Raw genomic sequence first — 24,934 nt, 5'->3', positions numbered from 1 at the left:
AATACTCATACAAGAATGAAAAGCGGCCATGTAGTTTTCTCACACAGGCACACATTATTTTTCTTTTTGGCTGTTACCTAAATTGATACTTATTATGCAGCATCTAAATCATTTCTGTCATTATGATTAGGGGAAAAGGAATTTGATGAGGAAATTTTTCTGTCAATTCTATCTACAGGGCCTAAAAGTTAGATATATACATTAGTAACTTGTATTGTACGTTTTAACCGAAAAACCTAGTATTGTACTTTTCTCTTTGTATGTTGAAGTATTCATGCAGGCAATTGTAACTTCGATTAATATGGATTTCTTATTCAATTCTTTCAAGTAGATTTCTATTGCTATGCAAGCATGGGCTGAAAGGAAAATGAGATGAATCGCCTGTGAGGCTTGGTGCAGAAAGTGTTCACGCCGCCTCTCTTTTTTGTTTTTTTTTGTTTTTCTCCCTGGTGTCGTAAACTCTTCTAATTTCTAGACAGAGATGTATGATAGGCTCTAGTTATGTGCTTTTTCTGTTTTTTTGTTTTTCTCCTTGGTGTCATAAACTCTTCTAATTTCTAGACAGAGATGTGTGATAGGCTCTAGTTATATATGTGATATATTTGTTACCGTAGTTACTCTGAATATTCTAAATTTGAAAACAAAATGTTCGGGGATGTTTTTTTTATTCTATTATAGTATGTTCCATGCTAGTCACAAGAAAAAAATGTAAAAGTCCAAAATTTTTTGCTTTGGTTACTAAAAATTGTTCAAAAGGAATGCTCGGTTTGCATTTATTTTGTCAAAGTATAAGTGGTTTCAACAACAAATTCTGTAAAACGAAGGAACAGATAGTTCTGGAGCAACTTATCATGCCATTCATGCAGTAGTACCCAAGCACGCGCAATCCACAAACCTCAACACCAAAGAGCACAGCAAAACCAGCAATCGTCATAAAATGGATCCTCAATCTACATACTCATTACACTTTTCTTTGCGACGCAATTGAAACAGAATCAACCTAATTGTTATAACAAAAAAGTAAAAAATATGAAAAACTCACAACTGTAGAGTCATCTTTAGTAGCTCCATCAGCAGTAGTAGTAAGGGGAACGGATCAAACTGCGGGCCCAAAATCTGAAACCTGAACTGATCTGATCCAAACCATCTCGCCAGGTGCAATGTCTGCACTGCATGATGCTTGAGGATATCAGAATCATTAACAATCCGATGAATATACTTTTGATCCTTCAAAATTAGCTGCCCTGATCTCCCTAGCTTGATATGTTTTTAACTGTTTTCTCCACTAGCATATTTCCAAGAACCCTGGCATATTTGTTTCATATCAGCACCACTGAACCCTTGTGTATACTTGGCAAGCGCTCTGATGTCCACATATTTGGAAACTGGTGAATCGGTGATTTCCTCAAGCAAACAGGCAAGCCTTGAATATTCAAGTATGATTCCTCATTGGGGCCAGATGTGCTGGATGTAGGTAGAAGTGCAAGTTCTATAAGGTCAGATCTGTTGGTGGTGCCGATAATGAAAAAACTTTTCTTGGTAGACACTCCATCTTGTTTTGTAATGTTCAAAACCCTATCAACACCTACACTGCTACCTCTTTGAGTAGCAGTGGAATCAGGCACATCAAAGAAGAGGACCACGAGCCCTGTCAACAACATCCCACATCTCCAAAACCACATTGTGAGCAATTCAAGTCCCTCGACACTGATGAAGTTTCCCCAACACTCATTGGCAATAGCCTTGGCCACAAGAGTTTAGCGCATCCATGAGGGCTGTAGAAAAGAACCCCCTTTGAGGGTGCCGTTCCAAATTTTCTAAATTCTCAGGGTGCTCTACAGCATACCAAACACATCTCTTGAAAGTTTCCCCTTAACAATTTCAAGACCTCCAATAGAGTCCCAAGTAACACTGATATCTTCAACTCTGGAAGTTCTTGTTTCTGACTTATGAGACTATTAGGTTGGGAACTTGGGATGATTATAAGGCCATATTTCGGTTTTCCACTTTATCTCATGATGTTTATTGGACCAAGTAAATGGAGGCCAGTGAATGGGAGCTAGATTACACATAATTCACAAAATCAACCCCATGCTTATTAGCATTAAATTCATTGAAAGCAATACAGCCCAAAAGCAAATATAATGTAACCGAATAGCTAACAGAAGACAACATTCATATCCAAGTCAACAACTCAAACAGAATAAAACTAAAGAACCAAAGTGTAACTTGCCTGTCTGGTAAGAAGCCGCTACATCCATTGTCCCAACTTGAGGAACCAGCTCCTTTATAGTTCATAAAATCACATAGCCTCAAATTGTTCATACCATCTCCCAAAGTTTAAATCTCTGGCATGAGATGAACTACAAAAGCGCAACTACTCATCTGTCATATTAGCATTCAGTACCAAAATAGCTATTACACTCAATTAATAGATGGTTCATCATAAACCATGAAAACTTGGAGCTGTGTATATTATAAGCAACCCGGCCAGCTCTTCCAACATGATACTCTATAATCTAAAAGAAAACAGGAAATGAAACTAATCAATTCATTCTGAGGCCTAAAATTGGCATCTTTTTAAAAACTGCATTACTAGTTGTTACATGGGCACTCAGATCCATTTATCCACAATTGGATTATATTTATTTGATACACTGTTGTCAATATGAATATTGAGAAAAGAACACAAGTTTTTTTTTTTTGAAATACATAAACACAAGTTTCTGGTTCTAGAAAGTGGAGTTAAACCATAGCAAAAGAATCTCAATATTTTCTGCAACATGTATATATACATGCATGCTTCAAACACAATCATAGAATTGAAACAAAACAAAAATTCTCAGTCAAATACATTCTTCAAACAGAAAGAAACTATGATCTTTAAAACAATATATAATCATGGAAATCAACAAGTACTAACTTTGTGCACTAATTAAATTGACATGGAAGAATAAAAAGAAGAAAAAAGGACAGGTTAGGAAGACTCATCCTGAGTCGCCTTCAATATCTGCCAAAAGTATCATCATCAATCTGGCTTTTCCTCCCGGTTTGGTAAAGAAGGATTGATATTGTTCTCATCCTCCTCAAGTGATGTCAAGAAATTAAGCAAATACTCTGCTGCCTCAAAACCAGAGTAGTCAGGAGTAGGCGACCATATCTCAAATTCTGCGGAGGTCACACTTTGGGTATTTAGAAAATGATCAATATCAGAACATTGGCCAAGAACAGCACCTGACCCATTATTGAGAACATGGTCATCAGGATCAACACAAATAAAATCAATCATCTCATCTATCATTGAGGATTCTGTGGGTATGTTATTGAACCAATCATCAAAACCCTTACTTTCTTCGAAAATCTCCAGACCCTTACCAAGAAAATCATTCAAGAAATGATCAATATCATCATAATCCCCGACAACATTCCTCTTGAGACTCTTATGGGTTGATTTTTCTAAAGATTTTAGACTTCTGAAATTGGGTTCACGCCCTTTGATCTCTTCTCTGCTTTTCCTGCTCTGTGACTTCACCATGGTGATGATCTCAGATGATCAAAGATTCTTTCTTCCTTGGATTGAGAGGAACAGATTGAAATGTTCGATTGGGAAACTGAATCGCTAGAGGAGGAGGAGGAGGAGGAGGAGAAGAAGAAGAAGCAAAGTCACAAATTGAGAATCAGAGAAGAAGTTGGTTAATTTAAAGAGACAGCGGTTTCCTTAATGGAGAGGGATTCAGGTTACATGCCAGCTGTTTTCGACCGTTGCATTATATTCCAGCTATTAATTACATGCATTTATTAAAGGAAATTATATAGACTATTCGTTAAATATTGCGAGGGTAAAATTAAAAATTGTAACAAAAGAAAATATTTAGGATTTAAAATTAGGGAAATGAAAGAAAATGTCACTTTAGAGAGTGAAATGATAAAAAGATCACCTAGTTTCCCACTTGATAAAAATGTCCATTGTGAATTGTTAGTAATATTAATTTAGTCCGATGAATAATAAGTTGATGTTAAAAAAAGTCAGTTTTTAATTTTTTTGATTCCGATTCTACCCTTAAAGCCTAATACATGTTTCTGATTCCCATTATAGTAGAGCCAGATCGCCCAGAAATTTGAAACTCTAAATGCAACAAGATGACCATGGAGCGGAAGAGGACTATCACTATGAACTGGGACGACCTCCACAACGAAGAAGACGATGAGCGCTTCTTCGAGTCCAGGGAGAGAATCCCCTCCGCCGTGCCTTTCGACCTGGAAGCCTCGTCCTCCGATGATGAGAATTTCGACGACAGTCATTTGTCCTTTGCCTTCTTCCGCGCCCGATCGGGAACCGGGGGCGTCTAATTCGCCGTTGCCGGCAATGCCTATACGGTCGAGATCAAAAGGAGAGATCGAAGCTTTCTCAGCCGATAAAACGAAGGAAAGAAGAGTTAATCGGCACAATCTCGGAACAACGGCTGACGAGAACGTCGTCGTCTATCGCTACGCCTAGCTCTATAATGTGTTCGTCCTTGACGCCTCGTCACTCCTTGTTCAGGTTTTGCTCTGAAATTCACTTTAAGCATTTTTTCGATTGATTTTTTTTTTTTTTGCTCGATCATATCAATTTAAGTGTTTGGATACAGAAACAGAAGCAATCTGATGAAGAATATGGTCGGAGGTTGCATGAATTTTAGGCCGAATTAACTTCCTCCAATAAGCTCCGGCAAAAACTCCAAAGAGAGGTTCGTTGAAATAGGCATAGATTTTTGTGAAGATAAGGTGTTTGATGAGATGCTTGTGAGAAGTAGTATTGACTGTGATTGTAGATTGAATCTGTGAGTTTCGAAAGGAACAAGAAAATGTATCTCAATAGTGACCGGAAGGTGTTTGTGTTTATGCCTGACTGAAATTTTTTGTGTAGGATTCACAAGGAGGAAATGGAGAAATGGCAGGAGGAGATCAGAGAGTTGCGCTCGATTGATGCTTCGAATGAGGAGGCTAGTGTTGTGCTGCATAATGCTACATATTTGCTTCAGAATCCTCATGTTGATTCTTGAAGGTAACACTTATATTTGCTAGTCATGTGTTCATTTTACTGCATATGTAACATACTTCTGCAAATTGAGACTCCCGAAGTTGATTATGTTATGTATGGCTGGTGCAATAGGTCCATGGATATAGTTTAGCTTGGGTCTGATAGCTGGTTATGTATGGCTCCTGACGTTGATTATGTTTTGTGTGCTTTGATATATAGATTTGGTACTGTAGCTTACTGATATGTGATCTTCCGATTAACTTGTGATTATCTCCTCACTAGTAGCTTACATGAATTCGTAGAGGTTTGATTTCGAAGCCACCATTTTTTTTTTTCAGTTGAGCTTTTTGATGGGGTCTGAATTTGCTATGCAATTTTATTTTTGGTAGGAACGATGTCGTCAGTGGACATGGCATAGGAAAAGTATTATTAACACTCTTAGTTCGGCAGCGCTATCTCTACCATCTTCTCTAATAGATTTTAGGTTGGCCTTTTTTTCAAATTTGTTTCTTCAATTTGTGGCTGTGTTTATGTTGAGTTACTGATGAGGGTGTGGACAACTGTAAGATGTGAGCAATGTTCATCAGGTTCCTGATCACCAGGTTGGGTAATGGTTATGCAACTTTTGGCATGAAACTTGTGTTTGTTGTGGATTTCTATTTAATTTGTTGGGTTGGGCTGTGGATTTTATTGATTGTTAAGCAACATTTGGCTCTTAACATGTGTATGGTTTGTGTTTATTTATGTGAATTATAAATCAAAATGATCAGTTTCCTTTCCTCATTACATCTACATATCAAACTCATTGGGTTATCACTTCCTTAATGTATCTGAAATCCAGATTCTGGTTTCAGAATCGCTAACAGCTTATATTTTTGTAATGCCCACCATGTGTATGAGATATGTCCTCTAGGTGAATGCGATGGCCTTTTGCTTTGCAACTCTGGTATGGAATTACATGTAGACTAGTTAGTGTGGTGAAACGAATTAGATAATAAATGCAGTCTAGAATTATGAACTTGATTAAAGAGATTTCATATATAACCAAACTACCAATGATTTAAATTACCTCACGGAATAAAGCATTGATTTGTTTCATGTCCTTTTCAGCCAAATCTAGGAAGACCTGGGATCAGCACAGGAAAAAAAAACAGAATAATCAAAGATTGCAACAGGACTACCAAGGCCATCTCACAGGTCAAGAAGCAGATTGAATATAACATACAGATGCTGACCTGTTGTCTGCGCTTCACAGGAAGTTCAGAGAGTACATCATTTTTGAGTCTCCGAATCATCACTGTTGCCTTCAACAAATTATGCAATTCTTCATGGTTACTTGCACCTTGATACATTCCAAATGTTCCCTGAAATTTCAAAAGTGGATGTGCAGATGATAATGGATTCATATGCCAACGATGCAGACGTCTTAAGAACAAATAAAAGATACAAGAGATGGAAAGTAAAATAAAATCATTGCAGGAAAAGGCTCGTATAGCTGCAGAGTTTTGTAGGCTCTTATATCAATATCCTTCTTTCTTTGTCTTAAGCATTACTGATGTTATTTTAGCAATTGGAGGTTTTGATTATTGACAATATTTTCCATGGTTGTCATCACTAGGATAGACAGTGGTTGCTTGATATAATAGCTTTTGTACTAAGGAAAGAGAATTAATTACATATTTTGATATTGAACAACTTGGCTATTAACTTGTGACTTGGCTACTGACAGTTACTTGGTTAGTGACATGGTCAATTACTTGGTTAGTGACATGTGATTAACAGTGACTTGGCTATTAACTTGTGACTTAGCTACTGACAGTTACTTGGTTAGTGACATGGTCAGTTACTTAGTTAGTGACATGTGATTAATAGTGACTTGACTATTAACTTGTGACTTAGCTACTGACAGTTACTTGGTTAGTGACATGGTCAGTTACTTAGTTAGTGACATGGTCAGTTACTTAGTTACTTGGTTGTGACTTGGCTACTGACAGTTACTTGGTTAGTGACATGGTCAGTGACTGTTAACCTCAAGTCACTGGCTACGTCACTTGTTAAGTCACTGGGAAGGCACATTGCATGTCACTAACTAGGTCACTGTTATACACAAGTTACTAACCAAGTCACTAGCTATGTCACTAGTCAGTGAAGTCATTGGTCAGGTCACTGTTAACCTCAATTCACTGGCTATGCCACTAGCCATGTCACAGTCAATTACAAGTCACTGACCATGTAACTATCAAAGTCACTGATGATCTTCTCATTTTCACAATCTAGGTCACTGTTGTACACAAGTTACTAACCAAGTCATTGGGAAAGCACATTGCATGTCACTGTTATACCATCATTAGAGATCCATACCAGCCTTGGTTGTTAATTTCAGTGATCCGAGCCAAAGTAAATTGAAGATGTGTTTACAAATTTGAATAAGTATACAAGCTATTGGGTGCTAGCAAGGTAACCTAAAAAAAAAAAAGAGCCGTAAACAGACGGCATTGGCAGTTGACCAATAAGAGAATAGTCTTGGTTTTGTTGAAGCCGCAGCTTCTTTCTTGGAGGCGAGTAGGGAGATAGATCAATAGTTGGTATGCTCGATACCAATTCGACCAAACATGGACTGACACATCTCACATTTTGAAGCAGATCTGGGTCACATCCCATGCTACCTAAAAATATGAACTTTTCTTTAATCTTTGACAAGACGATAGTTGATTATATAGTCTACTAACAGTGGATGCATACTTCATATCAGGCATGTGTATATAACTATGATCTACTTTACAGAATTACAAAGCTAGAAGGCATATAAATCGAACACGACCACAATGTATTTTCATATGCTAGGCTAACAACATAACAATAATTTTAGGAAGCAGAACGCTGCGAGACGACTATGATTATAATGTGATGATGCCGTACACACCACCATGAGCTATTCATTCATTAATAATCAAAATCTGTAATACCAAAAAGCATCAAGGAAAAGAAGATTAAAGCACCTGAAACATTAATCATCATCTTGATTATCATAGTCATAAGAACACTAATATACATCATCATCACCACCATCCAGTCCACACCTCTACCAATACCCATCACCAACTTCTGATTGCATCAAAGTTGATATTTATATGCATCCATAAACATAAAATCTAAAGGCTATAAACTAATAAGGGATCCAACTTAGAAGAGTAATGATAATATCAAGAATAAAGTCAAAATAGAGCTCTCAAAATCAAACTACCTGTAAAGGAGAATCCCCAGATGCAGGCTTAACGCCTGTTACAGAACACCTTCAAGATAATATTTAATGGACATGAATGACAAAAATCAATTTTCCACATGTTCAGAGGAATTCTGATAATAACCACAAGGTGCAATTCTACCAAGCTGAAAAAAGCTTACCTTCACTAGGCGTTGCACACTATCACTGACCTCCCCACAAAGAAATGTCTTTGATGTGTCTCCATGATATCCCTGTTACAGACAGACATAACAGAGTATGAAGAAGAGTTGAGCTTCCACCTTGACAAGGAAGATAAAAACAATACCAAACATCGTACATTCATTATCAAATAACAGACAATGATAAAAGCAGCCAATGCACTGAAATACCCCACCGATTGAATCATGCTATTCATTATCCAATTATGAAGTGAGGCTTTCTATTAATCACCCTTCAGGTCTTAAATTCCACTCATTGTAATGACTTCACACAATAAACTACAGATAACTAATATATACTTGGTTCTCTATAAATCAGTAACACCTATATGATTCTTTATGTAAAATCAGTAATTTTACAAACTAGAACAGATTACTGATAAAATCATTTTGTTAGATCAAATTCAGTAGGTTAAGGATGGAATGAGCTAAGATGAAAATCATAAAAATCATAAAATCAGAAACATACATTTAGGTAGACAGTAACATCTATGTTTATGATGTCTCCGTCCTACAAAAGTAGAATATCATTAGTGAGTAATTTACAAGGAAAGAAAAAGTTAGTGAGGAACAACTTGACTACTGTGCATGTTAGAAGTCAAATCGAAATCCTAGCTACAAAAATAACTCTCGAAAAGCTCAAGAACGAAATCGGACCTGAGGAACTCCGAAGCAAGTCCCGGATATCGGCGCCGCCTCTACCAGATCTCTCCATCTCTACAGAGCCGATTCGAAGCTCCCGCTCCGGCGAAGAAGGGCAGAAACTACGGCGTAGGGAGACTGGGCGTACTGGACGCCTTTGGGGAGCGCGAGAGAGAGAGAGAGAGATGAATGAGTCATTGAGTCCGAATGGATAAGGGTTCAGTGAACCCGGGCTTGGGTAACGGGAGAGGGGGAGCTACTAGTGGCAGTTTTTGTAAATATTGTTATTTTTAGTGACAGGTTGTGAAGAAGTGACCTTATTTATCATCGGGACATTTGTGTATCCTGAATTATAATAAGGCACTTCAAAATGACCTCTTTTATCATTGGCCCTTTAAAATTTGTTTGGGTCCCTCTAGTAATGGAAAATTTACGATTAAACATGCTATTTTTTATTTTAAAAAAAATTGAGAATATCATAAATAGTCACTGAACTTTTACCTATTCGACACTTTGGTCACTCACCTTTTAAATACTTAACTTTAACTCTGTTATTCACTTTAGTCACTTAATTAATTTTTTTAATTAAAAAAAATTTATTTGCCACAATATTAATGATATTTTCATCCAATCAATTGTGAAAAATTGAGAAATCTGTGTGAGAATGATTTGGAGAAGTGATTAAAGTGAGATAAAATGCCCTTTGGGTGACTAAAGTGATTGACAGAGTAATAGTTGAGTGACCAAAGTGATATATTTGAAAGGTGAGTGATCAAAGTGTCGAATGAGTCATAGTTGAGTGACCATTTATGGAATTCTCTCAAAAGAAAAATACGACAAGCTATATTAAATGAAACTGAAGAGTACAAGGAGCGATGTTACTTGATTACAAGTAATTAGGTTCAACCTCATGATAAAGCAAATCTACAAACGGAAGTTAAACACCTAAGGTAAAAAAATTCAATTCAGATAAAGACTCAAGACTATAAGTCAACTTGCAAGGTATAATATGAATTTATCTCCCCTTTGTCTCTTTTCTGGCCATTCTAATGAAAGTATAGATCATATTTTCAGGCAATGCTGTTTTGCTACTCAAATTGCCCTACTTCATTAAGCTGGAATAATAGCTTTGTTGAATGGTTAGAAACTTTACAAAATAAATGTCTAAGATTGTAACTCTGATTATTTACCTCAGTATTGTTAAGTTGGGAAATTCATGAGCTGGTTTTTCAATAGCTTGAGTTCATCTTTTGTTTAAAATTGGATGCTTGTATTATATAATAATCGATTAGAATGCATGCTTAAGAATTGCCAACTCTTGGGCATGTGTTTTAATATTTCTAGATTAAAATTTAGGGGATGAAATCCTTAGATTTTAGAGCTTGAACCCCCGATTTTGTATTCGTAGGGATACAAGCAGCATGGTTCATTACATAGCTAGCTTGATTGCAGTTATGGTGAGCTTGGTTGCCTAATTCCTCGATCTCTAGTCTTCTTGATCTGAGCTAGATGAACTATTAGGGCTTTAATTCATGTCAATTGAATTCCTACTACCCTTGACCCAGAGTAGGAATACCATGAAATGGAATTTCAGCCCTTGAGTCTTGATAAGCCTTGGGTACAGCTACTATCACATTAATAAATTGCATGTAAATTAAATATCCCTTTTAGACCACCTCAGGATTGAAACACAAATTTGAATCCCTTCATGCAATCATACAAGAAACAAACATGCTATGAGATGCAATAAATGAATTACCCTTTCGAAAATAAGATCAGTTAGAACCTTTGTCTTCATCTTGTGTTTCAATCACTTTAGTCTGTACTTCAAATACTCGCACAGTTCTAAAATAGCCTAAGACTCATTGTTTTGTATAGAAAATACCAACACACAAAATTCTTATACTAATAGGTAGTCATTACTTGGAAGCATGTCCAAAAAACAAAAAACAAAAAAAAATCGACATGCCAACACCCTAGCTTGTGAGGCTTTGGTTTTTGGATCAGATGATGTACTGCCAGGAAGTTGTTAGACCTCCTTGGGTGAGTAATTTATTTAATGCAATTGCTGTGTAATGCAGGAAGGGATACGATAGCTCTCTCTACATGATGTTATTATTGCCCGAAAGTTTTTCAGTTAATGAAGTTCTTTTTGATCGTCAAACAATGATAAATGTGTCCAGTGACCCACCATTGTACCAATGCTGTCCCAACTTAACTACCTGTTAGGTGTTGGGTTTTAATCACAAAAGGCATCGATATAATTGGGTGTGAGCCAACCTATTTATAAGTCATGTTATCTTTTGTCACTTTTCTAATATGGGATCTTTCCTCTCCAACACGCCATCTCACCTGCAACCTAGCTCTAGGTCTGCACATGAAATTAATTAACAACCAAATTCCCACATTGGAAATTGAGACACAAGTCCCATATCAGCAACTTAGTCAATATACCAATCCAAGACCCACATCGAACACTTGGTGACGATCCATTCAGAATTTTCTGATGGCAATATAAGGAACCAAATTCAGACCCATGACAATTGGAGAGGGACCTGCTCTGATACCATGTTAAACAGCGAAACGTGGCCCGTGGCCCACCATTGTACCGATACTGTCCCAACTTAACCACCTGTTAGGTGTTGAGTTTTAATCACAAAAGGCCTACAATTAGGTGTGAGCCACCCACTTATAAGTCATGTTATCTTTTGTCACTTTTCTATGCGATATATATCCTATCTAATACAGATAAAACAAAAAAACACAAAAAAGCTTTGTTGTAAATAAATGAGCAAGGAATTAAGACTATATGATGACTCGAGGAAAGTATGAAAGTTAAAACACAAGTTCTGCACAATGGAAACAGCGAAGGACTGTTGTTTTTGTTTTGTTCAAAGGACATTTAAACTCAATTGTCCTAAATCCTTGGAAGGCTAGGTCCAAGTATCATATTTTGGTCATAGTACTCTAAGAAAAGCCATCATCAAGAAGATCATTTGTAACTTGAGTCCACACCGGCTGAGTTGCCAAAAATGTGTGCCTTCCTGTTAGTAATATCAAGAATTGTTGAGTCACCGTGTCAGCCAATATAAAGAATCAAAACGAGAAACTCTGGATTAATAAGAAGAAACGTAGTAAAGTCATGAATTCCACATATGTGATAAGCTATACTTAAATACTTGCTTTATTTTTGGTCTGTGGCGCCCGGTCCTAGGAAAAATTTCATCTTCCTGTCCAGTGTACACTGCTGTATTTACTATATATTTCAAAATAAAAATAAATAAATAAATAAAAATTAAGTCCTGAGCTTATATAAAGCATTGACCAATTCCCCGACATCTTAAACTTTTAGGCCAGTAGTTATCTAACATCATATCTTGGCCTGGTTTAGAAACGGTCATGGTTTGAATTCTTCAATTGTCGTACATCTCATCAGAAGCATAGCTAGATGTGATATGATGAAAATGTCCTACATACCTTCGTTGGATGGCCATCTGCTTTTGGCCTTTCTTTCTCCAAATAAAGCCATTATCAAGAAGATTGTCAAGGTTTGTTGGGTTATCATGTCTGCCAACAAAAACAATCAAATGTTATGCGAGGAAATAAATGAATAGTTCTTTAGAGTGTTTTGTGACAATATTTTCATGTGAGATCTCAAGCTACATGAAGTACTACAAAGTCAAATACGTTGCCATGATGAAAAGAGCCACTTGATCTAAAGGAAATTGAAAGTAGTGAAAGTTATTTTGGGTTAACTTTATTTCAACTCCATGATCTTTACATAAAAAATTTGTGCTATGCACTTCCAATGTTACAAAAATACGTTAACACAAGCAACGTACTAACGAAAACAATTGACAGAAGAACCACTAGGGATAGTGGGGTGGTAGAAGGTCCCAGTCTGGAATCCCCATGTCTGGCTTTCGAATCCCCATGAGGCCTTGGTGGCTAGCTAATGGGTGCTTATTGCCCCGTGGCGTTCTGAAGGGATTAGTCCGGCTCTGCTGGGATACCCCCCGAAGGGTGTGTGTGTTGCTAACTTTCTAACGCTAACCTCCCCCAATCAAAAAAAAAAAAAAAACAATTGACAGAAGAATTAACGGATTGTTATGATCAAATTTGATGAAATTTGAAGTGAATGGCATAAATGATTCTGGATGTAACAGTTCCATAGATAAAATGAAATTAATCACATCATTATTATTTTTTTTTTTGAAAGAATCACATCATTATTTTTTGTCGCAAATGAATGCTAAATGGATAAGCTAGTTTGAAAAAAAAAAAAAAAAAACAAAAAAAAAACAAAAACAAAACCAAAAACAAAAGCTAATGGGTGCTTATTGCCCCGTGGCGTTCGGAAGGGATTAGTCCGACTCTGCTGGGATACCCCCCGAAGGGTGTGTGTGTTACTAACTTTCTAACGCTAACCTCCCCCAATAAAAAAAAAAGTTTAGTAACGAAAAATTTAGTAACATACTCATTGGTACCACTTTCTACCGTTGGTACTGAAGACGTACAAGATAGAAAGCACCCGTTCTCCCACCGAGGACCCTTCCCACGCTGATGATCCTTCTCGCTCAGAGAACACCTCTCCTGCTGGAGACCCCTCCCACTCAGGGCCGGCCTTGCCCATGGGCATCGTTGGCGACAGCCCAGGGCCCAACATAAAGGGGGCACCAAATTTTATCAATAAAATTTAATATATATAACATATATATTTAATTATATATAATTATATATGTATAGAGAGTGGAATGTAAAAAAAAAAAAAAATTCAGATTTCTAGACGCAGATCGCATCTTTACTTATTCTTCTTCTTCCAACGCACAACGGTAGGCACAAAATTGATTATCCAAGCGTCTCTTGCTCTCTCCCAAGTCCCAAACCTTGAAACCCAGCAATTTTTTTTATTAAATTGGTTTCAATGGTTACTCAATTCTTCAGTTCATTCTCATCCATCACCCAATCTTTCTCCTCTCCATGTTTATGTTATTCTACGGTGATCATACGAATTTTTCAGCTTTCCATCGATGTAGGCTGAGGTACAAATCAAAATAGGTATTGGGTATTCTTCAATTTTGATATCCCATGAAAATTAGGATATCAAAAGTCTTGTTACTTGTTTTTTGAGTTCTATTGATTTCTAACAACCTGCTCATTCATTGGTTTTCAATTTTCAATATTAGGTGCAATTGGAAGTTGGAGTTGCAAGTCAATCTCGATCAGAAAAGAAAGAACAAGAAGGAAAAAAGCAAGTTCCAGATTTCCAGGTATTGTTCTATGCTTCAGTGTTTATCAATTATCATTCAAAGTGAATTCCAACAACCTACTCATTCATCGGTTTCAATTTTCAATATTAGGTGCAATTAGAAGTTGGATTTGCAAGTCAATCCCGATTAGAAAAGAAAAAACAAGAAGGAAAAAAGCTGATTCTAGATTTGCAGGTTTTATTATTCTATGCTAAAGTGTTTCTCATTCAAAGTTTAGTGTTTTGGCTTGCCAACTTTCAGTTTGAAGTTTCAGCAAGATATCATATTTAGCTTGGGACTACAATGCTATTTTGTGCTACTTTTCATGTTGTAAGCACCCTGTTCATTTGGGGGGTCAGCCACCATATTCAAGATGAGGTAAAATACTAGGGCTTTTTCAATTGGTTTTATTGAATAGAAAATTTCATGCACATTACTGATCATTTGGTGTAATCCATTCGATTGTGGAAATGGCAGCATACTGGGTGAATATATCTATATGGCTTCCTTGTTGAAGCATATACTTCATAGCGGGCGGCCATAAGTAAGTGCATATTCGATAATTTCTATTTTTTTCCAAGTCATTTTCTATTTGTTTGTTCAACTTTTGAATATGGTTTTTCTTTTTTGATTCAGGAATTCTTCGTAAGTTTAACCAAGACACGCGTTACCATGTCTCTTATTTGTGTGATTGTCTCGAAGTGCTACATTATGTGTGATCTTTTGGATTAGCTAGCTAGGAGTTTTTTGTGGCAAGAAAAAATTTGTATTCTTTTTTATACGGGGTTTTGGTTTTATGTCCGTTGTATAATGTTTTTTTATGTAATAAAATCGGCGTGAGGATGAGCCGCCTAGTTTGACTGAGTTCCAAACCCCTAAAAAAAAAGAATTTAGAGCATGACTTTTATAAGAATCACTACATGTCTATTTAGGCTAGTTGGGCACACACACAAAATTTCGCCCTGGACATCAAAAAGCTCAGGACCGGCCCTGCTCCCACTGCACTGCCACTCCCTTTCTTTTTCTCTTTCTGCTCTTCCTCGCAGTGGCCAATAGGATTTCACAGCTATCATGATGAGATTTAGGCTGGGTAATGCTAAGACTTTCCACTTCCAAGTATTCACCATGAAAGAAACGGACTCCACAACTTGTGATGCAATCATGTTTTATCATCGTCCTGGAATCATCATGAATGTACACTCCATTTTCTACTACAATCTCAAATGTGACCTCAGTGTAATAGCGTTCATGGACAGGCTTTCCTTCTTCAATGAAGCGATATTCAGACCATGGCACATATCCTAGAAACTTGTGATCTAGCTGGAGGAACCTGTGTGTTCTGAATCCCCAATCAAGCAAATGAAAACTGAACTCGTAATCACCATGATTTCCTTTGAAGGTACAAAAACATACAGCAGATAGATCATATGCATTGTGCAGAGCACCTTTAAAATTACTAACAACGCATATAGCTAATCCCAGAAACTCATTGTCCAACCAATTCGGTGGTAGATGTACAGTTACTGAAGATCGATCCCTTACACTGATGGTTGAACCAATTAAGACTTCATTTGGTACGTACTTCATTTGGTTAACTTTTTGCTTGTACTTGTTAATTAGTGCTCTGGTCAATGGATTTATTTCAGAGATAGAAGAGAGAGAGTAACCTGATAATGAGAATGAGTTTCCACAATATCTCTAAATTTGTTTGTACCAGCTGGAGGCAATTAGAAAATGTGAAGCAAAGATTCGTAGAATACCGAGGCTTTGGTGGTGATACTGTTTCTAAAACTGCACAATCATGCACATCTATGTAATTAATACTTGATGCAAGCTCTGGTATTGATTTCAGTCTCTTGCAAGCTTCCAATTCAAGCCGTGATAAACGACGAAGACAATTCATTGCTGCAGGTAAGCTCTCCAAGTTGTTTCTGCACAGCTCTAATGTTTTCAATAATGAGGACAAATGAGCAATACCAACAGATTGCAGTCACTTAAATCCAGATGCAGTAGACCAGAGTAACTACAGTTTCGTTTCATTGATGAAGACCATGATGATAAAGGCGCCAGCATTTCTTTGCATCCATCGCATGACAATCTTTTAAGCTTAGTCAAGCGTAAGATAGAAAACGGGAGTTCTTTTATACCACTTCTTTCAACTTCAAGCCCCATCAAGGACTCTAAAGTCCCCAAATTCTCTGGCAAATGAATAAGTTTTGAGCATCCAGAGAGAGTGAGACTGGTAAGGTATGCCAAATTACAGATATTGTCTGGAAGACAGAAAAGGCTTCTGCAGTCTGTCATATTCAATCAGACAAGCCCATGAAGCCGTTCAATTGATGAAGGTAGTTCTTCAATTGCAGTTTCATTTAAATAAAGCTCTGATAGGTGATAGGTCCTCCATAGTTCCCGAAATCTCTGGAAACTTCTGAAGATTTGAGCATCCAGAAAGATCAAGGGTTTTAAGAGATTTTATATAAATGCTGCATGGAAGGCTCTTAAGCTCTTGGCACCCTTTTAGACTCATGAAAACAAGGTTTGTAAGAGCTGAAATGGATGGATGAATCTCAAATAAACTTAGACAACCATCAAGAATTAGTTTCTCCAGGTTCGTCGCCTCTGTCAAGTCAAGGGTGTTCTTAAGATTTTGAGAGTGACTTAAATTAAGGAATATCAACTTTTTCAGAGACTGCATGTCAGACTGCCAGGATCTTTAATAGATAGCTTGGCGTACGATTTCCCAACCTATCTCCTGTAGTAAATCATGCATTTCGACCCTATTGTCATATGAGATAGTTATGAGAGCTCTATCAAGTAGTACTCGTAATCCACTATGGGGATAGAAGCCACAACTTTCCAAAATTTTTGTTACATAGCCTTTGTCCATTCCCCAGAAGAAACATGCAATATCTACAAATATGTCCTTCTGTAAAGGATCTAGTCCATCAAAGCTTGTTCTAAGGACACCTTGAATTTCTATGTGTGGGATTTCCTTTATTTTCTCTAGCTCATCTTGCCACTCATATATACTTTTGTTATCAAGAAAAGCTCCCAAAACTTTAAGTGCTAAAGGCAGACCTTGAGCATATTCTATGGCACGCCTCGAGAGAAGATCATACTCTCCTGTGGGTTGGCGTGTTCTGAAGGCATACTGCATAAAGAGCTCAATAGCTTCATCATCACTTAAAAATTTGGGGATATATCTCGCATTTACTCCACTTAGTGATTGTATATCTCTAGTTGTGACAATGATTCTACTTCCACCACCAAATGAACATCGCTTCCCAAGTAAGACTTCAATTTGGGCAAAATTTTCCACATCATCAAGTACAAGCAAAACCTTTTTCTTACTGAGCCTTTCCATTACCACCTTGAAACCTGTATTCAAAATGCCTAAGCTACGCACTTTTTTATCCAAGATCCTAGATAGAAGTTCTTCACTTCTTCTTGCATATGTAGTGCACCGTTGTTCTTGAAACCATCCTTGACATTTTCGAGAAAGCAATAATGTTCAAATTCACAAGAAAGTTCATCATAAACGACTCTAGCTATGGTTGTTACCTATACCAGGCATTCCGTATATTCCAACCACCCGGACATCATCCACCCCAAGACATAATATTGAATGCATTTCTGCCAGGTGGGAAGCCATTCAAAAAAAAACCCATTGGCTTTACTAGACGAAATGTGGAATAATTTTTTAGAAATATCTTCAACAATTGTAGGTATAAGGTTTATACTTGATGTGTTGGCATCCCTATACAAAGCACTCAAGAAGCCTACAAAGTTCATCAAAACTGATATTGGAGAATTTCAGGTAATTGCATCTCATACATAAGCACGGGATTGCAACACCGAGTCAGTCCTACGTTTTAGGAAATTCGATTTTGGAAAGTATCTTTTGGTTTTTAGAATTTATTTTACAAAGATATTTTTCAACTGATAAAATCGTGCTTTTGAAGTCCTAGGTGATTTAGGATTTGTTTATTTTAATTGGATATCTTTTATTAAAAGATCTTTCCTAGTAGGAGTCCAATTAGAGTTAAGTCTTAATTGTTGAGAATTTATTTTCTCCTCAAAATATTCAGAAAAGCAGCGTTGATTGTGGGGGGATTTTGATGCAAGAATTATTGTGTGTCTTGCTTGCTTAGAAAGAGTTCCATAGGAGTCCATGAAACACTTGTTCCGTGTCTAAGTGTTTCATTGTTCATTCATATACATGCATTGATTCTCTCGAGATCAGTAGAGAAGATTGGTGTTGCAAGAGAAGCGATATTTGCAGATCGTTCAAGTGAAGAAGAAGGTCAAGATTCAAGACAAGCACCACTTTAGTGAGTCTAGAGATTGTAGCCACGTAGAGAGCTATATGTGTTTGTAAACAACCATATCCTTCACTATTATTGGATTGATTATATTTGGGTTCTCAAGAGTAAGAGCCCTGCAGTGTTTTTAATCTCAGAAGTTGAGGTTTTCACTGCGTAACCAAAATTGTGCTTTCTGCGTGAATTTTTAATTTCTTCCCAGTAAGGAGTGCAACGTGTCTATCAATCCCCATTTTCCAGAAAAAAAGTTTCATCTAAGTATTTTCACTTGGCATCAGAGTAGGTTCTAAAGCTTTTTAGTAGATCCGAGAACATGATGGAACGTGAATATAACAGAGCCTCCAGTTCGATAAACTGCCCCCCTTTGTTTGATGGTGAAGATTACTCACAATGGAAGATCATGATGAGGGCATTCCTCTACTCTCAGGATGAAAATATGTGGAATATAGTTGAGACTGGATGGGAACACCCGACCAAGGCAGAAGACTCGAAGAAAGTAAAAGGGACATCTGCAAGAGTTCTTAAGCCTAGGAAGGAATAGACAGAAGAGGAGGTTCAGAACAGAAATTGTGATTACAAGGCACGAAATTCCCTATTCACAGCTTTATCCAAGAAGGAGAGGATGAAAATTAGCCACTGTGACACTGCTAAACAGGCATGGGATCTTCTTTAGGTCACTTATGAAGGCAACAAAAAGGTTAGAGGCCAGAAACTTCAGAGACTTGTCTTGGAGTTTGAGAACATGCAAATGGGGGAGGATGAATCAATAGATGATTTTCATGCTCGTTTTCTGAGTGTGACAAGTCAGTGTCATAGTCTTGGTGATCCTTTTGAAGAGCATCGATGTCACGTCCCGAATTTTGAATAATCAATTCAAATCCGAAACATGAATTATACAACTTAATAGAATAAACGTCCTGAATTTTTTTCTCACAAACAACCACACTTCACACCTCTCAATATTACAATAAATCAAATCCTCAAGTTAATTATTACAACACACTCTCACCAAATCAAATTGTAAGGCTCAATGAGCTTAACTCACCTCACTATTACAAATGCTGTAAAACTATAACAAATACTCTAACCCGCTCGATCACCGCCCTGATTCTCCTGACCTGCAGGATTACCCGCTACACCGTTTGAATAGTGTACCGGGATTGCAACAATACAAACCCGGTAAGCTTTTTGCAAAGCTCGTATGAGTAAATGAAAGGATTGCACGATTTAAAGTAACACAATCAACTCAAGCACATTTTAATTTTGTTTTGCATAAGAATTGAAGTGTACAACATCACTTCAAGCATCAATCAACTCACATCTCATCATAACTACTCAATAATAAACAACTTCTTACTCAATATATACTCACAGGCTTATGATTTATTTATATAAATCATCCTATGCAGTATATTATACTTACAGGCTTATGATTAATTATATTAATCACCCCATTCAGTATATCATACTTACAGGCTTATGATTAATTATATTAATCACCCCATTCAGTATGTCATGTCATACCCAAGGGCATATGATAACTCGTTTATCCCCCAAGCAGTATGACGGCAGACAGACTAGAGCTCTAACTGTATCGTAAAGTGTCACCTGGGCCAAGGTTCACCTTACGAATGACTGCTTTTCTCAATTCACTCGACTCCTCATTTAATTCATCTCAACGACTCAACTATCGCACTTTACTCAATTACCCATTATCATAGACAACACAACATCTAAGATAAATCACATATTCCAAAGGGTAATGCTCAAAATATAACTCAGTAAATTACACCATCCAATATATATTCCACGTAAATATATATATACGTAGTCACCCACACAAGAGTGACCACTAATACCAACTATAGTTCACATGCAATAAAATCTAGAAATTCATTTTTTTATAGTTAAATACATTTTACTTACTATGGACCGTAGTCGATCAAGTCCATATAATTTAAAACAAATATTTATTTTCATAAAACAATTTCCACAATTTCTCAATTAAATAAAATCACCGAATTTCGGTTCGTGAATGAACCATGTGCGATTTACTCACCTCGATATTCCCGCTGCGTCTTCAATTCAACACAATACACACCGAAACCGCTCACCCAAGGAAGACCGTCAATCACCTAGTCAAACATGACCTTAACTTAGCCAACAACTCAAAAACATACTCAAACAACAATCCAACGGTCGGATCGAAATTAAATGATGATCCAACGGTCGGATCCTCACGGATCGCCTTTAGGATCACCCTCCAAAAATCATCACGAAGATCCAACGGTCGGATCTTCCTGAATCGTCCTTACTAACATCTTCACAAATTTATACGAAAATCCGACGGACGGATTCTCACGAATCGCCTCCCTAATCACTGTTTTGCATTTATACGAAGATCCAACGGTCGGATCTTCGCCCATGACCACACAAAGCCACTGGGACAGTCATAAGATCATCATATCAAAACTACAAGTCCATCTGACGGTCCTAACTTCACAGATCACAAATCTAACGATCGAAATCGATCTAAACTTAAAAATTCATAACTTAATCATACGATATCCAAAAATTGCGTATAATATATCAAAATGATCGTATTGAAATATAGAATCTGAAAATGCACAGAAACCATATTTTTGATCCCCGGAGGTGGCCGGAAAGGGCCGCCGGAGTTAGTGGCAGAGCCGCCGCCGACCACCGCCAATGGTGTCGGGGCCGGGCTGCTCTTCTTCCTCTCATCATGCTTAACAACTTTCATAACTACCATGTAAGCTGAAAATGACCGGAAGTGGTTGAAATTACCTAAAACAGTCGAGGTGGCCGGAATTTTTCCAGAAACCGGTGAGAATTTGCAGAAACCGTCGAAGCTCCGATCAACGTAAAAATGTCCTCCTTTCGCTTCGATTCCTTCAGGAGACTTGTTCAGAACTTAAAGAAGAACGCACTGGTTCAAGAATCACTCAAAACGAAGCTCTACAGCTCGAGATATCTTGATCGAAAGCGTCGGTGGCCGGAAAATTTCCAGAATCCGGCGAGCTTGAATTCCGACGTAAAAACTTCAATTTCTCGCTTCGATCCCTTCTGAAGAGTTGTTAAGAAACTCAAGGAGAACTCACTGGATCAAGAATCACTCAAAACAAAGCTCTACAACTCGAGATATCGAGCTCCACAGTCCAGTTTCGATCTAGGTCGGGTTGAGCTTCCAGTCGCCACCACAAGCCATGCCGACGTGCAAGGTTACTTCTGGGAGCTTCAGGAAGTTGAGGCGAGCTCGTGGATGAAGTTTGGTGAGGATTGATGGCCGGTAGCTTGAGATATCAAGCTTGGAACCAAAATGAGCTCAAACCGGCCTCGTGTTCCACCGTCGTGTACGGTTCAAGAGCCGGCGAAAGGCTACCACCGGCAGCTGCGCAAGGAAGAAGTGAAGGCGTGGGACGTGGTCTAGGGTCGATCGATGGCCTATGGAGCGAGAACGAGCTTGGAGAAGTTTGCTCTGTTCTTGGATGCTTTCGGACGAGAGAGAGTGAGAGAGAGGTCGATAGAGAAATGAAAAAAAGAAACAGAATGATGGCTCTCCGACAAGAGGAGGACCGTTACAGCTAAAGGGAGGGGTGAGAAAACTAAAGGAAGGGTGAAATGTTTGTCTTTGATTCTTTCACGAGATGGTATTATTCCTCTATCGAGGTTCGTATTATTCCTCCGACGAGTTTCGTACAATTCCTCTAACGAGGTTATTACAATCTACCCCCCTTAAAAGAATTTCGTCCCGAAATTCAAGCACCTAATTCCACAAAGAGCTGTGGATACTTCGCTCTCATGTCAGACTCTAACTCCCATGATGCATCACCCTCGTCATGATGACTCCACAGCACCTTCACAAGATCAACCTCCTTCTTACGAAATCTCTTCGTAGAACTATCCCAGATACGAACAGTTCTAACCACAAGGGTCATATCTCAATGGTAACTAAATCAATTCATCACTTCACAAATCACCACATAGAAACTCAATCATAATAGTAATGAGTCACGTATCACTACTCAACAAGTGTTATATCATCTCATAACACAATCACGATAAGGTGTAGCCTTGGCTAACCCACACAATCTCCTCAACCATGAGGCATACATCACACAACTAACCATCCACAACCATTCCAGAACAAGAATCACAGGCAAAAGTTTAACTACAAATATTAGTCAAACTTAACCACACAAAATAATGTGTAGAAGAACAATGCTTCACTACACTCATAATTTAAAGAAGGTTAAACGCCTCCACAACATCTTCTTATTTATCATGGGTTATTTATCATGGGCCACTTGGCCTTCTTGTGGGCTCTGGGAGGGTCCACTAGTACGTGTTCACTCCAATGATGATAGTTTGGGCTTGCCCAATCCTTGGGCTAAGCATTTGAACCGGCCATTTAGGCTGACCATTTGGGCTGAACGTTGGGCTTCCATTTGAGCTTAACATTCGGCCTACCATTTGGGCTTACTATTTGGGCCTACCAATTGGCCCACCAACTTCCAGCTCGGCTACGGTATGAAATTGTACATACCGTATATACGTATGCATACCGTACAGACCGTATATACGTATGCCTACCGTACAACTGTATATACGTATGCATACCGTACAGACTGTATATACGTATGTATACCGTACATACCGTATATACGTCCGTATATCAAGCATATACGAGATCCAAAAATATTTGTAGGAGGTAAGGTTCGAGCCCCCAACCTCAAACACGAAGGTTTTGCTCCCAACCACTGAAGCAAGAGCTGCTTTCATTAATATATGCACACGCGTTATATTTATTATGTCATAGGCGACATAAATAAAATAAAGGGGGAGGCAAGGTTCGAAACCTTAACCTGCTGCACGAAACCTTTGTCCCCAACCACTGGAGCACAAGCTGTGCTTAATATAATGTGTACAAATTTTATACTTATTATGTCATAAACGAACATAATAAAAATAAACGAGAGGCGAGGTTCGAACCTCAGACCTCTTGTACACGAACTTTACACTCAACCACTCGAGCACGGCTGCTCACGTTATTATCCATACCAATCCTTTTATTTAAACCAACTGTTTCAACTGTTTCAACAATTCGGCCCAAAACATCCAAGACTGTTGCAGAAACCCAGCCCAACGTATCCAAAACTGTTACAGAAATCCGGCCCAACTCATCCAAAACTGTTTCAGAAACTCGGCCCATCATGTCCAAAACTGTTTCTGAAACTCGGCCCATCAGGCCTCCACCCACAGCTACAGTGATGCCTTGATCCGAGACAGGCCCAAGTACGGCCCACTTGTGTCACGGCTTATCCCTTCCGTGATTTACGGCAGTCAAATCTGCTTTCGGCTACAGCTGTCTGCCACAGCGCCTCGAGATTCCCTCGGTCCCCTTACACGCTCTCCACGCGCCAACAGCTTTTCCGGGTTTCGGGGCGACTTTAATCCAACGCGTGGATTCAAATTCTGAGATCGTTCATCCAACGGTGGAGATCTGCTCACCTTGTTCTATAAATAGGTGCATTCTGGAGACGCGACTGTTCACTCCAAAGGAAAAGAAATTTTCTTCCGAGCTCAAGCCTTTCTCTCTCAACTCTTCAGCCTTTCTCTTCTCAAATCCCCAGTTTTTCACTCTCAGATCTTCAATCTTTTCCTCCAAATCTTCAATCCTTCTTTCTCAGATCTTTTCTTCCATTTGAAGATTCGATCTCATCTTTCCTCTGAGAATCTCAGATCTCCAATCACCAGTTCAACAACTCCAATCCTTCTAACAAAATCTCCCTCAAACACTAAACCATGTATTCCTCGATTTTCACATCCTCTCACTCCATGACCCAAGAGCCACGAACTCTGCAACTAATGGAGCTCCAAACCCCGCAACAAATGGAACCACAACAACAGCAACCAACAGAGGAGGGAGGAAACACCCAAGCAGCTGGAAGTAGTGCCAACATGGATTTCTGGCGAAGCCGTACCAGGTGGATTCCTACTCCAGAACAAATAAGAATCCTCAAGGATCTTTACTACGTCAAGGGATTTAAGTGCCCAACTTCAGAGCACATTCACGAGATCTGCCTCCAGCTGAACCAGTATGGACATGTTGAGGGTAAGAACATTTACTTTTGGTTCCAGAACGTCAGGGCTCGAGAGAAGCAGATGAATAGGTGTAATCAGGCTGCTCCAGTGCCCATGGAAACTAGTTCTCTTGGTACTGGTGGATCCAT

The 24,934-nt window shown here is 38.3% G+C and overlaps 3 long non-coding RNA genes and 2 pseudogenes across 4 annotated transcripts; 1 reads left to right on the top strand and 4 right to left on the bottom strand.

Moving 5' to 3' along the window:
- Window positions 1-926: 926 nt before the first annotated feature.
- On the bottom strand, window positions 927-2,325 carry LOC133716170 (cell division control protein 48 homolog D-like; annotated as a pseudogene).
- Window positions 2,326-7,344: 5,019 nt separating this feature from the next.
- Window positions 7,345-9,324, bottom strand: LOC133718792 (uncharacterized). The gene is made up of 5 exons (XR_009850579.1): window positions 9,125-9,324; window positions 8,937-8,978; window positions 8,429-8,500; window positions 8,268-8,316; window positions 7,345-7,689 (listed from the first exon to the last, which is right to left on the bottom strand). It is a non-coding gene; the product is annotated as an uncharacterized LOC133718792 (long non-coding RNA).
- Window positions 9,325-13,925: 4,601 nt separating this feature from the next.
- LOC133713555 (uncharacterized) lies at window positions 13,926-14,854 on the top strand. 2 transcript variants are annotated; one of them, XR_009848087.1, is made up of 4 exons: window positions 13,926-14,167; window positions 14,296-14,379; window positions 14,470-14,553; window positions 14,633-14,854. It is a non-coding gene; the product is annotated as an uncharacterized LOC133713555 (long non-coding RNA). The 2 variants fall into 2 exon arrangements; XR_009848086.1 differs by having other exon boundaries at window positions 14,470-14,852.
- A 1,869-nt stretch (window positions 14,855-16,723) lies between these two features.
- LOC133716169 (disease resistance protein RUN1-like) lies at window positions 16,724-18,113 on the bottom strand (annotated as a pseudogene).
- A 1,471-nt stretch (window positions 18,114-19,584) lies between these two features.
- Window positions 19,585-21,300, bottom strand: LOC133714091 (uncharacterized). The gene is made up of 2 exons (XR_009848442.1): window positions 20,740-21,300; window positions 19,585-19,813 (listed from the first exon to the last, which is right to left on the bottom strand). It is a non-coding gene; the product is annotated as an uncharacterized LOC133714091 (long non-coding RNA).
- Between the last annotated feature and the right edge of the window lie 3,634 nt (window positions 21,301-24,934).

This window comes from Rosa rugosa, chromosome 6, assembly GCF_958449725.1.
Source record: "Rosa rugosa chromosome 6, drRosRugo1.1, whole genome shotgun sequence".
NCBI lineage: Eukaryota > Viridiplantae > Streptophyta > Magnoliopsida > Rosales > Rosaceae > Rosa > Rosa rugosa.
This window is presented reverse-complemented; position numbering and strand designations above follow the sequence as displayed.